The sequence below is a fragment of the Acomys russatus genome, chromosome 28 (genome assembly GCF_903995435.1).
Source record: "Acomys russatus chromosome 28, mAcoRus1.1, whole genome shotgun sequence".
Classification (NCBI taxonomy): domain Eukaryota; kingdom Metazoa; phylum Chordata; class Mammalia; order Rodentia; family Muridae; genus Acomys; species Acomys russatus.
Window position 1 is genome coordinate 17822625 of NC_067164.1, and position 16256 is coordinate 17838880.

General features: G+C 46.4%; 1 non-coding gene across 1 annotated transcript; it reads right to left on the reverse strand.

The window, feature by feature from the left end:
- Positions 1–15266: 15266 nt before the first annotated feature.
- On the reverse strand, positions 15267–15373 carry LOC127211090 (U6 spliceosomal RNA). The gene has a single exon (XR_007833374.1). It is a non-coding gene; the product is annotated as a U6 spliceosomal RNA (small nuclear RNA).
- Positions 15374–16256: the final 883 nt, after the last annotated feature.

A 16256-nucleotide genomic window follows, 5' to 3' on the forward strand; every position in this document is an offset into this window, starting at 1 on the left:
CTGTTTCTCTGTGTAGCCTTGGCCATCCTGGACTCACTTTGTAGACCAGGCTGGCTTCGAACTCACCAGCGATCCGCCTGCCTCTGCCTCCCGAGTGCTGGGATTAAAGGCATGCGCCACCACGCCCAGCTTCCTCTGATGTTTTATAAAAGTCACTTTTATGTCCCACAAAAACCCACTTAAGTAGTTACCTATTCAGGCTGGGCGTGGTGGTGCACGCCTTTAATCCCAGCACTCGGGAGGCAGAGGCAGGCGGATCGCTGTGAGTTCGAAGCCAGCCTGATCTACAAAGTGAGTCCAGGATGGCCAAGGCTACACAGAGAAACCCTGTCTCCGGGGAAAAAAAAAAAAAAAAAAAAAAGTAGTTACCTATTCAAATAGCTATCCTGCACACTTTACAGATGAGGAACGGAAGGCTCAAGAGGCCTATTTACCCAAAGACATACCTATGACTCAGCCAGGCATGGAAGTACACAACTTCAGTCCCAGGATCTGGGAAGCAGAGGCAGGAAGAACGCCACAAGTTTTAGGCCAGCCTGGTCTACAAAGCAGGTTCCAGGCCAGCCAAGGCTACATGAGGAGACGGTATCAGTCATAAAGGAACAAACAGCAATTGCTCATTTCAACACAGGCGGTCTGCATCCACAGCCCACACCCTTCACTGTAAAGTATTACTGACTGTGAAAAAAAATTTTTTTTCAATACAGGGTTTCTCTGTGTAGCCCTGGCTTTCCCGGAACTCACTATCAAACCAGGCTGGCCTTGAACTCAGAGATCGGCCTGCCTCTGCCTCCCAGGTGCTGCGATTAAAGGTGTATGCTACCAGTTCAGCCAAGGCGTGGTGGTACACCCCTTTAATCCCAGCACTCGGGAGGCGGGAGGCAGAGGCTGGTAAATCGTTGTGAGTTCGAGGCCAGCCCGGTTTCCAAAGTGAGTCCAGGACAGCCAAGGCTGCACAGGGAAACCCTGTCTCGGAAAAAAAAAAAAGTTGTTGTGCTACCAAGTCCTCTTTTTCCTAGAACCTGAGACCTGAGATAAAGATGAAAGTCTCCTGAGAGTGGGTCTCATGCCTTGCTGTGCATCAGAATCTGATCTGGGCTTGTTAAAATTCCTCCTAGCGCTTGGTTCTGACTCTGCAGGGTTGTATGGATCCTGACAACGTGCACTTCCCACAGGTACCAGGGGACTGCCACCACTGCTCTAGGAAACCAGCTTAGCACTCCCGTGGCAGAAGCTGGCAAATGCAAAGGTTAGTCACTAAAGGATCAGCTATTATCCTCATCCTCCCCTCCTTTTATAATCCTTCAAAGCCTAAGAAAAAGTCTAAGTTTAGCCCTAGGCCTATACAAAAGCAGGCCTTGGGCAACCCCTGCCATTAAGACATCCCAATAAATGGTTATTTGTTTAAAAAAAAAAAAAAAAAAAAAAGACCCAGCTACCTCCAATTTTAGTAAAGTAACTAATCCCCACAAGTCGCTAGCATTTTTTATTTCTTAAATGTCCCTCAGCTCTATTCTCTGAATACCTCTCCACTCTGCCAGTCTTTGCCCAGGGTCAGGCCTGGCCTGGGTCATCTTTCTATAATGTACTAACAACCTAGTTAATCTCTTTGCCTTTTTTTTTTTTTTTTTTAAATTTAAGTGATTTTTTTCAGATTACATCTCAGTTGTTATCCCCTCACTTGTATCTTCCCATTCCCCCTCCCTCCCTCTTTCCTCCTATTCCCCTCCCCTAGGTCTGTGACAGAAAGGGACCTCACCCCCCACTACCAGGTCTCTTCCTGTTAGCCTCCTTACTCTTCCTCTGAGTGTCACCAGGTCTTCCCACCAAGGGGAAGTAGTCAAAGAGGGGACACCAGAGTTCATGTCCAGGTCAGTCCCCGCTCTCCACACAACTATGGAGAATGTGCTGTCCATTGGCTAGATCTGAATAGGGGGTCTAGGTTTACTGCATGCATTGTCCTTAGTCAATACAGTAGTTTGAGCTGACGCCCCTGGGTCCAGATCCGCCAGCCTTAATGGTCTTCTTGTAGGTTTCTAGAACCCTCTGGATCCTTCTATTTCCCCATTCTTCCTTACCTCTCTCATCTAGAGTCCCAATAGGAAGTCCCAGTATCTATCCCAATCTCCAGCTAAGTGAAGACTTTCAGGGGACATCTCTGTTGGGCTAGTGCACAATTATAAGTGAGTATATGCCATGTGTATCTTTCTGCCTCTGGGTTAACTCACTCAGGAGGATTATCTCTAGTTCCGGCCATTCTCTCTGCCTTTCCAAAGAACCCAGGAAGCGCCCACCCACTGTCCCTATGGGCCCGATGGGCAGGCAAGTGTGATGATAGTCAAGTGTCAGGCCAAACCCCGAGACACCTTGACGTCACTCACCCTTTTATCATACCCAATGCCAGTAAATTTCTGTTCACTCTACCTTTGTTTATTCTAAATACAATAAACACGCCACTGTTTCTGCTACTATAGACGCTAAAGCCTACTGCAAGCCTCTTCTCCATTGGAGCTCACCTCTCTCACAAAAGCCAGATTTTTTTTTTCGGGGTGGTGGTGGTGGTGGTTTGTCAAGACAGGGCCTCTCTGTGTACCCTTCTGCTGTCCTGGACTCGCTTTGTAGACCAGGCTGGCCTCAAACTCACAGAGCCTGCCTCTGCCTCCCTGAGCGCTCCCTGAGTGACCTGGCTTGGTTTTTGGTTTTTGGGTTGTTTGTTTGTTTGTTTGTTTGTGGGGGTTGTTTTGTTTTGTTTTTGTTTTTCGAGACAGGGTTTCTCTGTGTAGCCTTGGCCATCCTGGACTCACTTTGTAGACCAGGCTGGCCTCGAACTCACAGCGATCCTCCTGCCTCTGCCTCCTGAGTGCTGGGATTAAAGGCGTGCGCCACCACGCCCGGCTTGTTTGTTTGTTTTTTGAGACAAGAGTTTTTCTCTCTGTAGATCAGGTCGGCCTTGAATTCAGAGATCCACCTGCCCCCGCTGGGATTAAAGGCATGCACCACCCCTGCCCAACCAGGTACCACCATTTCACAAATCAGACAGCATTCCCCAAAACTCCTAAACGCAATACTAAACTGCAATTCCAACTAATACCGACCCATGCACGCACTCCTTATATCTGCACCTCTCTCCATGCTTTCTGTGGGGTACCTAATTAGTCTTTTTAAGGGAGGAGAAAGGGTCTGTGCTAAGACTGATAAGGAAAAGAAGTTGAGACCCATGTAGCAAAAAACCAACCAACCAAACAAACAAACAAGAATAGAGAACCATGTAGCTAAACTGTGTGTGTAATCAGCAAATAAACAAATGCTGATATTATTTGGCACATAACAATGAGTTACTATATCTAAATAAGTACACATACATAATAACTACACTTTCAAATAATATATATGTATGAGAAAGAAGGAGACACAGGCCCTTAATCATAAGTAAGCCACTGTTTTCTATTAGTATCATAAATACACTTAACTTTTTCCCAATAGCTAGGCAGGTTAGCTTAGGCAATCAAATAAATTAGAAAATTAGGATATAACCAGAATAAAAACAAACTACATTTTGCACATAGTATTTTAAGCATCCATTATAATTTGTTTATTTATTAATTTTTCGAGACCGGGTTTCTCTGTGTAGCCTTAGCTGTCCTGGACTCACTTTGTAGAACAGGCTGGCCTTGAAGTCACAGAGATCCACCTGCCTCTGCCTCTCCCAGTGCTGGGATTAAAGGCATGCACCACCACACCTGGCTCTATAATTTATAATTTTCAAATTTGAGCCGGGCGTGGTGGCACACACCTTTAATCCCAGCACTCGGGGGGCTGGGATTGGAGTGATGGGCTTGTGCACTGTGTAAAGCTTACCCTTGTGTTACTCATATGCTGAGCGCTGTGCTGGTGCAGGTGAAACACCTCCTGTTTCAGTCTTCTGTAAACATTGGTCTCCATCACCTTCTGACTGGTCAAATAAAGAGCTGAACAGCCAATAGCTGGGCAGGGCAGAAAGGCGGGACTTCTGAGCCCAGTAAGAGGATCTCAGGTGCAGACCAGAGTAAGAGAGGAGTCATTATATGGGCTCGGTTGAAGAAGCAACAGGTGCCAGGGCAAAAGTAAGATGACAGGTAACCAATCACATGGCTGGACACAGGCCAGGCCACTATTGTTGGGTTAGAATAGCTGCCCAGCTATAGTGCCTTAAGCTTATAATAAATATATAAGGTCACCGCGTCCTTTTCAGAGCTGAGATGGGCAGAGAAAAGCGTGATTACACCTGTGATTCCAGTTCCACAGGCATCTGCGTATATGGCATACACTCATAGACACACGCACATACGCACACTTCCTGCTCTTCCAGAAGACCTGGACTCTGTTCCCAGCACCCAAACGACTGATCACAACAATCTCAGGTAAGTTCCAGGAGACTCCTTTTTGGCCTCTTTGGCAATGCATGCACATAGTGTGTCTATGTTTTTTGTTTTTTTTTTTTAAATGTCTATGTCTTATTTAGGGTTTTATTGCTGTGAAGAGACACCATGACCAAGGCAACTTTTATAAAGGGAAGCATCTTGTTGGGGCTGGTTTACAGTTTGAACTTTAGTCCATTATCATAAAAGCAGGTGTGCAGGCAGGCTTGGTGCTGGAGGAGCTCAGAGTTCTACATCTTGATCCGAGGGCAGCAGAAGCGGACTCGAATTCCATGCTGGGGGGAGCCTGAACACAGGGGACCTCCAAGCCCACCCCGACACTGACACATTTCCTCCAACAAGGCTACACCTAATAGTGCCGCTCCCACTATTTGGGAGTTTGAATAGAATAGCGCCACTTCCTGTGAGCCAAACATTTGAATACATGAGTCTATAGGGGCCCTACCTATTCAAACCACCACAGTCTACATACGAACCAGCAAAACATTCATGCACATAAAATAAAAACAAATCTTAGAAAGAAAAACAAAACAAGGCAGGGTGTGGTGGTGCACACCTTTAATCTCGGCACTTGGGAGGTAGAGGCAGGTGGATCTCTGAGTTCGAGGCCAGCCTGGTCTACAAAGTGAGTCCAGGCCAGCCAAGACTACAAGAGAAACGCTGTCTCGAAAAACCAAAAGGACAAAACAAAACTTAGGGTTTCTCTGGGTAACAGCCCTGGCTGTCCTGGACTAACTTTATAGACCAGGCTGGCTTCCAACTCAGAGATCCACCTGCCTCTGCCTCCAGAGTGCTGGAATTAAAGGCGTTCATCACCACGATCTGGTTGAGGTACTCAGGTTTTAGGCATCAGAAATTCCCAGCAGTGAATGGTTAAACAGTTAGATAAACTAGGACACATGTACTCAACACACACATCTAACGCTTTAAATTTAAATATTTAAGAATACCTTGTGACATTTTTGCTTCAATCTCAAATCAACTATGTTTATGAGATTTTTTCTGTTTAATTTTGATTTTTTTGTTTTTTGTTTGTTTGTTTGGTTTTGGTTTTGTTTGAGACAGGGTTTCTCTGTGTATCCTTGGCTGTCTTGGTCTCATTTTGTAGACCAGGCTAGCCTCAAACTCACAGTGATCCTCCTGCCTCTGCTTCCTTAGTGCTGGGATTAAAGGTGTAGTTTTGATTATTTTAAAGACAGGGCTTAAGCCAAGTACCATGGTGCACCCCTGTAATCCCAGGACTCGAGGAGGCAGAGGCAGGAGGATCTCTGTGAGTTCCAGGCCAGCCCAGTCTACAAAGCAAGCCTAGGACAACCAATGCTACACTGAGAAATCCTGTCTCAAGAAGAAAAAGAAAGAAAGGAAAAAAAAAAAAAAAAAGACAGGGCCTCACATAGTCTAGGCTAGCCTCAAACTTGTTCTGTGGCTAAAGCTAGCCTTTACTCCTGCCTTTTGAATGCTGAGATTGTAGACATGCAACCAATACCTGCCTATCATATAATCTCAAATCAAAAATATAAACAACAACAATAACATCAAAACATGTTGTCCCTGGGAGAGGTGGTGCATGCCTTTGATCCCAGCACTCAGGAGGCAGAAGTAGGTGGATCGCTGTGAATTCTGGGCTAGCCTGGTCTACAAAGTGAGTCCAGATGGCCAAGATAACATAGAGAAACCATATCTCGAAAAACCAAAATAAATAAATAAATAAATAAATAAATAAATAAATAAATAAATATGACAGTCAAGCCAGACATGGTGGCGCACTTGGGAGGCAGAAGCAGGTGGATCTCTGTGAGTTCAAGGCCAACCTGGACTACAAAGCAAGTCTAGGACAGCCAGGGATACACAAAGAAACTTTATCTAAAAAAAACCAAATATGTGGGTGTGGGTGTGACATATGCGTGCATGTCAGTTTTCTATGAAGAAGAAACATATTTCACGTCTGTGACTAGCTAAAAGTTTTGCCGCACCTTCTACCTCTGTGTTGTTACTCCTGCTGCTTTTAAATAAAACAAAGCATTGTCTTAGTGCCCAAGGCAAAGCAAAATGGTGTCTCTCATTCTCAGATCTCTGACCTTCCTCCCTCACTGTAAACATCTGTATCATCTAACCACACACACCAAAGCAAACCGAAGCGGCAAATCGTACAAATGGTGAGACCAGCCAAGGGACAATAAAAAGAACCACACAAATAAAATAAAAATCTGCCAGTACATGTTGATAAAGAAAAGAAACAGACTCACCCTCTGAAACTATAAGCAAGCTCCCAACTAAATTGGGGCTTGTTTTGCTTTGTTTTTGTTTCTTTTGTTTGTTTTCAAGACAGGATCTCTCTGTGTAGCCTTAGCTGTCATGGACTCACTTTGTGGACCAGGCTGGCCTCGAACTCACAGAGATGCGCCTGCCTCTGCCTCCCAAGGGCTGGGATTAAAGGTGTGCATGTGCCACCACCACCCAGCTTTGTTTTTGTTTCTTAATTTGCTTTGGTCGTGGTGTCTCTTTACAGCAACAGAACACTAAGATAGGTATACCATCTCATTTTTGTTTCACAGACAGGTCACAAAGTTGGCAGGCTAGCCAAGATTAAATAAAAGGGTCCCTTGCGGAAAAAAAAAAAGATGCCCAAGGCCTAGAGAGGCAGCCCAGTGAGTAAAGGTACTTGCCACCACACTGCACGGACCAGGGCCCGAGTATGATCCCCAGGACTCCCATGGGCAAGGCGGGAAACTGACTTCCACAGGTTGTCCTTTGACCTGCACATGCACAAGCACAGTGACATGCTCGAGCATAGTGACATGCTCTTCCATGTGTGCACACATGCACAAATAAACATAACAACAAAAAGTTTAAATCAAAGAGACTTTCTCCTGTCATCATGCCATGCCTTCCCTTATAAAATGACAAACCTCCACAGCCTTTGAGCAAGTTTTCCTTAGTGAAAAAGAAATTGCTAGAGAAGTCCAGGGCTTTCCTTTAGTGCAACTGGCTTCCTGGAGGAATATTCCTTTGAGAACACAAGAAGAGACCACCTGCCCATAATCTTCCCATCCATACCTCTCAGGGATGCTGAGGTGGACTAAGGCTGAAAAGGTCTTTTCCTTCCCATGTCATTATCATGTATGAAACATGTCACATGTGCAGAAAGTACATATACTACCTACCCACTGCTTCAGCTTTTAGAGGCAATTGCAACCAAAAAGCAACCTACAAAGGATTAGATGACAAATTTGCCAAAATAACTCATCTGGATCGGTGAGTTCTAATAGATGGTAGGCAGCTCTCATGAAGCTATGGTGACAAAGAGCTGAGCTATGGAGTTGCCTGAAGTCCAGGGGGGAAAGGCCATTGGCAACATCACTTACTTATCCAGAGCAGACTGGACTTTGTCAGACAAGGCTACTCTGGCCATTACTGGACTGTGGGTGAGTTTCCTCCTTCAGGCCTCATAGTATAAAAAGCCTCACTGTTTAGGCGGGCAGTGGTGGCGCACGACATCTTTGATCCCAACACTCGGGAGGCAGAGGCAGGAGGATCGCTGTGAGTTCACTGTTACTATCCAGCTCTCCTCTCCGGCTGGCCATGCACTGTGGGGGCCTCATCAGGGGATGCTCTCTCTATCAGGAATGCATGTCTCTCTTTGGAAATAGAACTCTGGCTGGTCCTTGACCAGGCCCCATAGATCAAATCAGTATCCAGAAGAACAGCTGAGCCAGAGTTCTTTCTCACGGAGAAACTGGCTGCCTTGGAGAAGTCAGAGCTGACAAACCAACAGCAGTGACATGCAGAAGTGGGAAGCACATGATCAGACGCCACCTCCATCACCAAATGGCTCTGGGAATCTCGTCAGGTCAGTTTGTTTCTTGGACCACTGGTTTCCTTGAGGGACACAATTTAGGGTGGGCGTGAAGGTCACTTACAGTATTTTGCATGGTTCCTGGTAAGGCATGTATATATGTATGGTTTCCATGGTTAAAAACAAGGTAAGCCAGCCATGAGCCTGTGTCTCCTAGTATTCAGGAGGCTGAGGCAAGAGGACCACTTGAAGCCAGCTTAGGGGTAGCCTGGGCACAAAGCAAAAGTCTTAGGAGGGGGAAGAAAGGAAAGGAGGGCTGGGAGAGAGAACACAAGAAGGAAACATTATGAAGGGAGCCCAGGGCCAGGCGGTGGTGGCGCACACCTTTAATCCCAGCACTCAGGAGGCAGTGGCAGGCGGATCGCTGTGAGTTCAAGGTCAGCCTGGTCTACAAAGCGAGTCCAGGACAGCCAAGGCTACACAGAGAAACCCTGTCTCGAAAAACCAAAAAGAAGGGACCCCAACACAGAGCTTCATAAAGTTGGCCCAGGTCTTGAAGGGCCCGTGTGTACCCCCTATTCTCTTTTTTGGCTCAGATACTTAGTTTAGGGCCAGAGGAGAGAAACCATGGTGTGTGTCTTAAGTAGAGTCAGCTTTACCTATCTCTTTTAGTAACTAGCCTATAAAATTGGTTAAGACAGTAAGAAACAAACAAAGAAACAATAAGACAGTAAGAAACAAACTGTATGAGCCGGGCCTGGTCCCGCACACCTTTAATCCCATCACTGGGGAGGCGGAGGCAGGCCGATCACTGTGAGTTCAAGGCCTACAAAACGAGTCTAGGACAGCCAAGATAACATAGAGAAACCCTGTCTCGGGAAAAAAAAGAAAAGAAACAAACTGTATGAAAACCACAGGGTACCCATCAGTAGGCAAGAAGCTAAAAAGATAGCAGACTATACATGAACTTTCTGGCTGGAAAAACATCTCTACACAGAGACTAGCCACTGGTGCACACAGCGATAGCACCGCTTTACCTCCAGGCCAGCTTGGAAAGGAACATAGCCAAGCATCCCTTGTTCAGGGTCAGCATCCACCCTATCTCCCTCTGTGTTTCCAGGGTAACTGCTTCCTTACTGCCCAGGAGCTGAGCTGGTCTGGGCTTCCATGGCAGCAGAACACTTATTTCAGAAGAAACATCGAGGAGGTTTAGGATTAAGGCAGGGATCTCCCTCTGAATCAAGACACAGCTGGTCTTTCCCATCAGACCATAAGCCTGGCTTTCTAAACCGTCTACAGACAGGCACCCTGACCCCTGTCATACTGACTCACCTGTCTCGCTGTACATGGCTTGGCACTGGCTCAAAACTAACAGGAACCCATCCCCGCCCCCTCTCCTTTATCTAGCCAGGCTTTCATGACCCAGTGAGGCCTCACTCAAACTTCAGAAATGTGACCTCAAATTACCCACTCTCACCATGGAGACCTGAAAAGGAAAACGGAACTGAAAGTAACTTACTACTTGGGTAAAACATGAGCAAAGGCAACAGTGTTAGAAAAAAAAGTTCACAGGGCTGTGTTTGCCCGTCTAATTAACAACAACAACAAATAAAACTACGTAGAATCCAAAGGGCGTTCAGTACCTGAAATAAATGAGTAAAAAGAAAATTGGGAAGCTGAGTGCAGTGGCACACGCCTTTAATCCCAGCCTTAGGGAGGCAAAGGCAAGTGAATCACTGTGAGTTCGAGGCCAGCCTGGTCTACAAACAGAGTCCAGAACAGCCAAGGCTACACAGAGAAATCCTGTTTTGGAAAATAAATAAGTAAGTAGTAAGTAAACAAATAAATAAATAAATATTGGGGGTGGAGCTTTTCTACAAGAAGTAGAGAGCTTCGAGATGGCTCAGGAGGCCAAGTGCCCACCGTGCAAGACTGACCACCTGAGTCCCATCCTGGAACTCATCTAAGGGTGGAAAGAGGAAACTAAGTGCACAAAGTTCCCCTCTGACCTCCACACACCCACTCCAGCATAGGCCTTCCCCCCATGAATAAACCAATATTAATAAAAATAATTTGTAGGTTATTTAAATTAATTGTATTATTTATTTATTTATTTTGGTTTTCCAAGATAGGGTTTCTCTGTGTAGCCTTGGCTGTCCTGGACTTGCTTTTGTAGACCAAGCTGGCCTTGAACTCACAGCGATTCACCTGCCTCTGCCTCCCAAGTGCTGGGATTAAAGGCGTGCACCACCACCCCCAGCCAATTCTCTCTTTCTTTTTTTTTTTTTTGTTTTTGTTTTTGTTTTTGATTTTTGTTCTTTTTGTGTGTGTAGTTTTTTGTTTTGTTTTGTTTTGTTTCTTTGTTTTCTCAAGATAGAGTTTCTCTGTGTAGCCTTGGCTGTCCTGGACTAGCTTTGTGGACCAGGCTGGCTTCAAACTCACAGTGATGTGCCTGTCTCTACCTCCCAAGTGCTGGGATTAAAGGCATGCGCCACCACGCCTAATTGTATTTCTTTCTTTCTTTCTTTCTTTCTTTTTTTTTTCGAGACAGGGTCTCTCTGTGTAGCCTTGGCCATCCTGGACTCACTTTGTAGACCAGGCTGGCCTCGAACTCACAGCGATCCGCCTGCCTCTGACTCCCGAGTGCTGGGATTAAAGGCATGCGCCACCACGCCCAGCTCTAATTGTATTTCTTTAAACAGTGTTTTAAACCAGATGTTTTTTTCAATACAAAGTCTATGCATCTATTTGAGGAGTTTGTAAAATCACAAAAACTTTCCTATATATTTGTATGTCTTTTTATTTTTTTTTTCTGAAGGGGCGCATATTTCACTGTCTTCTAAAACATACCTACAACCTGAGGTTATGATCTAGACTGGGTATGTGGCTCCATCAATAGAGTGCTTGTCTAGTTCAGGAAGCCCAGAGTTTGATCCAGCACTGCATATATAGATGGTAGCACTGCACATCCATGTATGGCAGCACTGCACACACAGGGTACAAGCTCACTGCACACACAGGGTACAACCTCACTGCACACCCAGGGTACAACCTCACTGCACACACAGGGTATAGTAGCACTGCACATACAGGTACAGCAGCACTGCACATCCAGGGTACAACCTCACTGCACACACAGGTATAACCTCACTGCGCACACAGGTACAACCTCACTGCACACCAGGGTACAACCTCACTGCACACACAGGGTACAAGCTCACTGCACACCCAGGGTACAACCTCACTGCACACCCAGGGTATAGTAGCACTGCACATACAGGTACAGCAGCACTGCACACCCAGGGTACAACCTCACTGCACACACAGGGTACAAGCTCACTGCACACCCAGGGTACAACCTCACTGTACACCCAGGATACAACCTCACTGCACACACAGGGTACAACCTCACTGTACACCCAGGGTATAGTAGCACTGCACATACAGGTACAGCAGCACTGCACACCCAGGGTACAACCTCACTGCACACACAGGGTACAAGCTCACTGCACACACAGGGTACAACCTCACTGCACACCCAGGGTACAACCTCACTGTACACCCAGGGTACAACCTCACTGCACACACAGGGTACAACCTCACTGTACACCCAGTGTATAGTAGCACTGCACATACAGGTACAGCAGCACTGCACACCCAGGGTACAACCTCACTGCACACACAAGTATAACCTCACTGCACACACAGGGTACAACCTCACTGCGCACACAGGTACAACTTCACTGCACACCAGGGTACAACCTCACTGCACACACAGGTATAACCTCACTGCACACCCAGGGTACAACCTCACTGCACACACAGGTACAACCTCACTGCACACCAGGGTACAACCTCACTGCGCACACAAGTACAACCTCACTGCACACACAGGTACAACCTCACTGCGCACACAGGGTACAACCTCACTGCACACACAGGTACAACCTCACTGCACACCAGGGTACAACCTCACTGCGCACACAGGTACAACCTCACTGCACACACAGGTACAACCTCACTGCACACCAGGGTACAACCTCACTGCGCACACAGGTACAACCTCACTGCACACACAGGTACAACCTCACTGCACACACAGGGTACAACCTCACTGCACACACAGGTACAACCTCACTGCACACACAGGGTACAACCTCACTGCACACACAGGTACAACCTCACTGCACACCCAGGGTACAACCTCACTGCACACACAGGTACAACCTCACTGCACACACAGGGTACAACCTCACTGCACACACAGGTACAACCTCACTGCACACACAGGGTACAACCTCACTGCACACACAGGTACAACCTCACTGCGCACACAGGGTACAACCTCACTGCGCACACAGGTACAACCTCACTGCACACACAGGGTACAACCTCACTGCACACACAGGTACAACCTCACTGCACACACAGGTACAACCTCACTGCGCACACAGGTACAACCTCACTGCACACACAGGGTACAAGCTCACTGCACACACAGGTACAACCTCACTGCACACACAGGTACAGCAGCACTGCACACACAGGTACAACCTCACTGCGCACACAGGTACAGCAGCACTGCACACATAGGTACAGCAGCACTGCATACCTACAGCAGCACTGCACACACAGGAACGGCAGCACTGCATACCTACATACAGCAGCACTGCACACACAGGAACGGCAGCACTGCATACCTACAGCAGCACTGCACACACAGAAACGGCAGCACTGCATACCTACATACAGCAGCACTGCACACACACACCTGGCCCTATATTTTTTGATGGATTACTCTCATGCTAGACAGTCACTCTGTCACCGAGCTACATCCCCAGGCCCGTGAGCTGCCTTGCAGGTCTACCAAGACTGAGCCAGCTAGAAAGTGCACAGCTCCACAGTCGCTGCCCAGGTCTAAGCTACAGCAGTGTGGAGCTGCCAACCATAGCCTTGACTGCTGTCAGAGCAAGCTCAAATCAGGTTCCAATCTTCAAAAGTACCATACCTCAGAAAGGAGGGGGGAGGAGGCAGAGAAAGAAATGTTTTTCTTTAAATATTCTCATTGCACACATATTATAGAAAAACGTTTCATGCAAAACTTGCTTTTATCACAGAAAGAGATGAGCAAGGCCGTACCCATCCAAGGGCAAACCACGTTCCTCTTTATTTTTCTTTGTAAAGTGAGAAACTATATAGCTTTAAGCATTAAAGAGCAGTGTTTTAGCTGGGTGGTACTGGCACAGTTGGATCTCTGTGAGTTCAAGACCAGCCTGATCTACCGAGTGAGTTCCAGGACAGCTTGGGCTACACAGAGAAACCCTGTGTCAAAAACAAAAACAAAACAAACAGAAAGCAGTGTTTTTGTTTCTCATAGAACAGGGAAAAGTCTAGTGACATATCTAACAGGAAGAACCTTAAGCAGAAGCTAAGACAACACTCCCTCAGAAGTCTGAAGAAGAGGGTGAGCAAAGTGTCTTGGCTGGCAAAGCAGTTGTGTGCAAGCCTGGGGACCCAAGTTTGAGGCCCACTGGAACCCGTGCAAGGGTAGAAGGAGAGAACAGATTCCACAAAGCTGTCCTCTGACCTTCACACATGAAGGTTCACGGCATCTGCTGTTTGTGCTTCTGCTTGGGTTGCTAAGCCAAGATAACTCTTACAGTAGCAGCACAGGCCCATGAAAGACAAACTTTAGCCTGCTGGTGGAAAGAATATCACCTCTGGCCTCCGGAGACTAATCCCTCTGGGACAAGCTCGGTGATTGGCTAAGTGATGACTCCTCATCAAGGGAGACCACTCCAAGGAAGGTGGACTCACCTTAAGCCATGCTAAAAAGACAGGATAATTACTCCTTTAATGAGATATGATACTTTTCCTTTCCAAAATTCCCACTCCAGCACAGTCCCTGCAATCCGCCATGAGGCACCATGAGCTTCACTGAGGGCAGGTGTGGTAGCGCACACCATTAATCCCAGCAAAGGCAGGTGAACCTCTGTGAGTTTGCGGCCAGCCTGGTCTACAAAGTGAGTCTAGGACAGCCAAGGCTACACAAAGAAACCCTGTCTCGAAAAAACAAAACAAAACAAACAAACAAACAAAAATCTGGGCAGCTGCCTGAAGGAGGAAAATGGAAAGGAAGGAAAAGGGGTCATGTTGCAAGCTGGCACAGAAGTCAGGTAAATGGAGACCAAGAACTCATGTGGTAGGGAATGATCCTAACATCACAAAGAGCCCTCTCTCAGCTCTAGCCCAGATTTACAGCTTGCCTGCCCTGGGGCTTTTCATCTGAATTCTAATAAAACTGTCCTCAAGATTCTCTTTAAGTCCTTTTTTTTTTTTTTTTTAATTTATTCAGATTACATCTCAATTGTTTTCCCCTCATTTGTATCCACCCATTCCTCCCTCCTGCTTTCACCCTATTCCCCTCCCCTAGGTCTATGACCAAGGGGGATCTCCCCCCACACACACACACTATATGGTCATAGTCTATCAAGTCTCATCTTGGTAGCCTGCTTATTCTTTCTCTGAGTACCACTAGGGCTCACCACCACGGGGAAGTGGTCAAATATGGGGCACCAGAGTTCATGTCAGAGTTAGTCCCTTCTCTCCACAAAACTGTGGAGAATGTCCTGTCCATTAGCTAGATCAGAGTAGGGGTTTGATGTTTACCCTTGTATTGTCCTTGGTTAATGCAATAGTTTGAGCAGAACCCCCTGGGCCCCGATCCACCCATCATGATGTTCTTCTTGTAGGTTTCTAGGACCCTCTGGTCTATTTCCCCATCTCCTATATTTATCTTACCTAGAGTCCCAGTGGGATGTCCTCACATCTGTTCCAATCTCCTGGTAAGTGAAGACTTTCATGGGACATGCCTTTTGTGCTAGTGCCCAATTATAAGTGAGTATATTCTTTCTGTTTCTGGGCTAAATCACTCAGTATGATCACTTCTAGTTCCGTCCATTTGTCCACAAATTTCGGGATTTCCTTGTTTTTAATAGCTGAGTAGTATTCCACAGTGTAAATGTGCCATAGTTTCTTTATTCATTTTTCAAAAAAATATGGAACGCTTCACGAATTTGCGCATCATCCTTGCGCAGGGGCCATGCTAATCTTCTCTGTATCATTCCAATTTTAGTATGTGTGCTGCCAAAGCGAGCACTTTGAGTCCATTCTTATAAATTACTTTATTAAGGGCCAGGTGTGGTGATGTACAACTTTAATCCCAGCACTTGGGAAGCTGAGGCAGGTGGATCTCTGTGAGTCTGAGGCCAGCCTGGTTTACAAAGTGAGTCCAGGACAGCCAAGGCTACACAGAGAAACCCTGTCTCAAAAAAGCAAAATAAATAAATAAATCATTTTATTAATGAAACAACTCCAAAAAGGGACCCCAATTCCTTCAGTATCAATACTGACTTTATACCCCCCTTTCACGTAGAGCATCTAGGGCTTATTTTGGGGACAAGGGCACAGCACAAGACCTGTAACACCTGACACTGCCACAGTGTCCCCAGGTCCCTGGAGCACTCAAATAGATTAGCCAAGGTCTGACTCACAAAAGCCTCCCTTGTATTTTTTCCCTCCAGGACGAAGTTACATTGGTCCACAAAAACAAATGTGAATGTCTATGAAGCACTCTGCCACATTTAGGAAGCATTTCTAAATGTGCTTGTTTGAGAATGGCAGCCTCCAGCGTAGTGGCACAAGCCTTTAACCTCAGCACTTGGGAGGTAGAGGCACGAGGATCACTGTGAGTTTGAGGCCAGTCTGGTCTACAAAATGAGTCTAGGATAGCCAAGGCTACACAGAGAAACCCTGTCTCGAAAAACTTAAAAAGAGAGCGAGAGAGAGAGAGAGAGAGAGAGAGAGAGAGAGAGAGAGAGAGAGAGAGAGAGAGAGAGAGAGAGAGAGAGAGAGAGAGAGAATGGCAGCCTCCCAGAAGGAAGAAACAGCTAAGAAATCTGAGAGAACATTGGATGGCATTTTAAAACATTTGGTGGTTAATGTTGATATAAATAATTCCAAAAATAGATTCTTCCATTTTC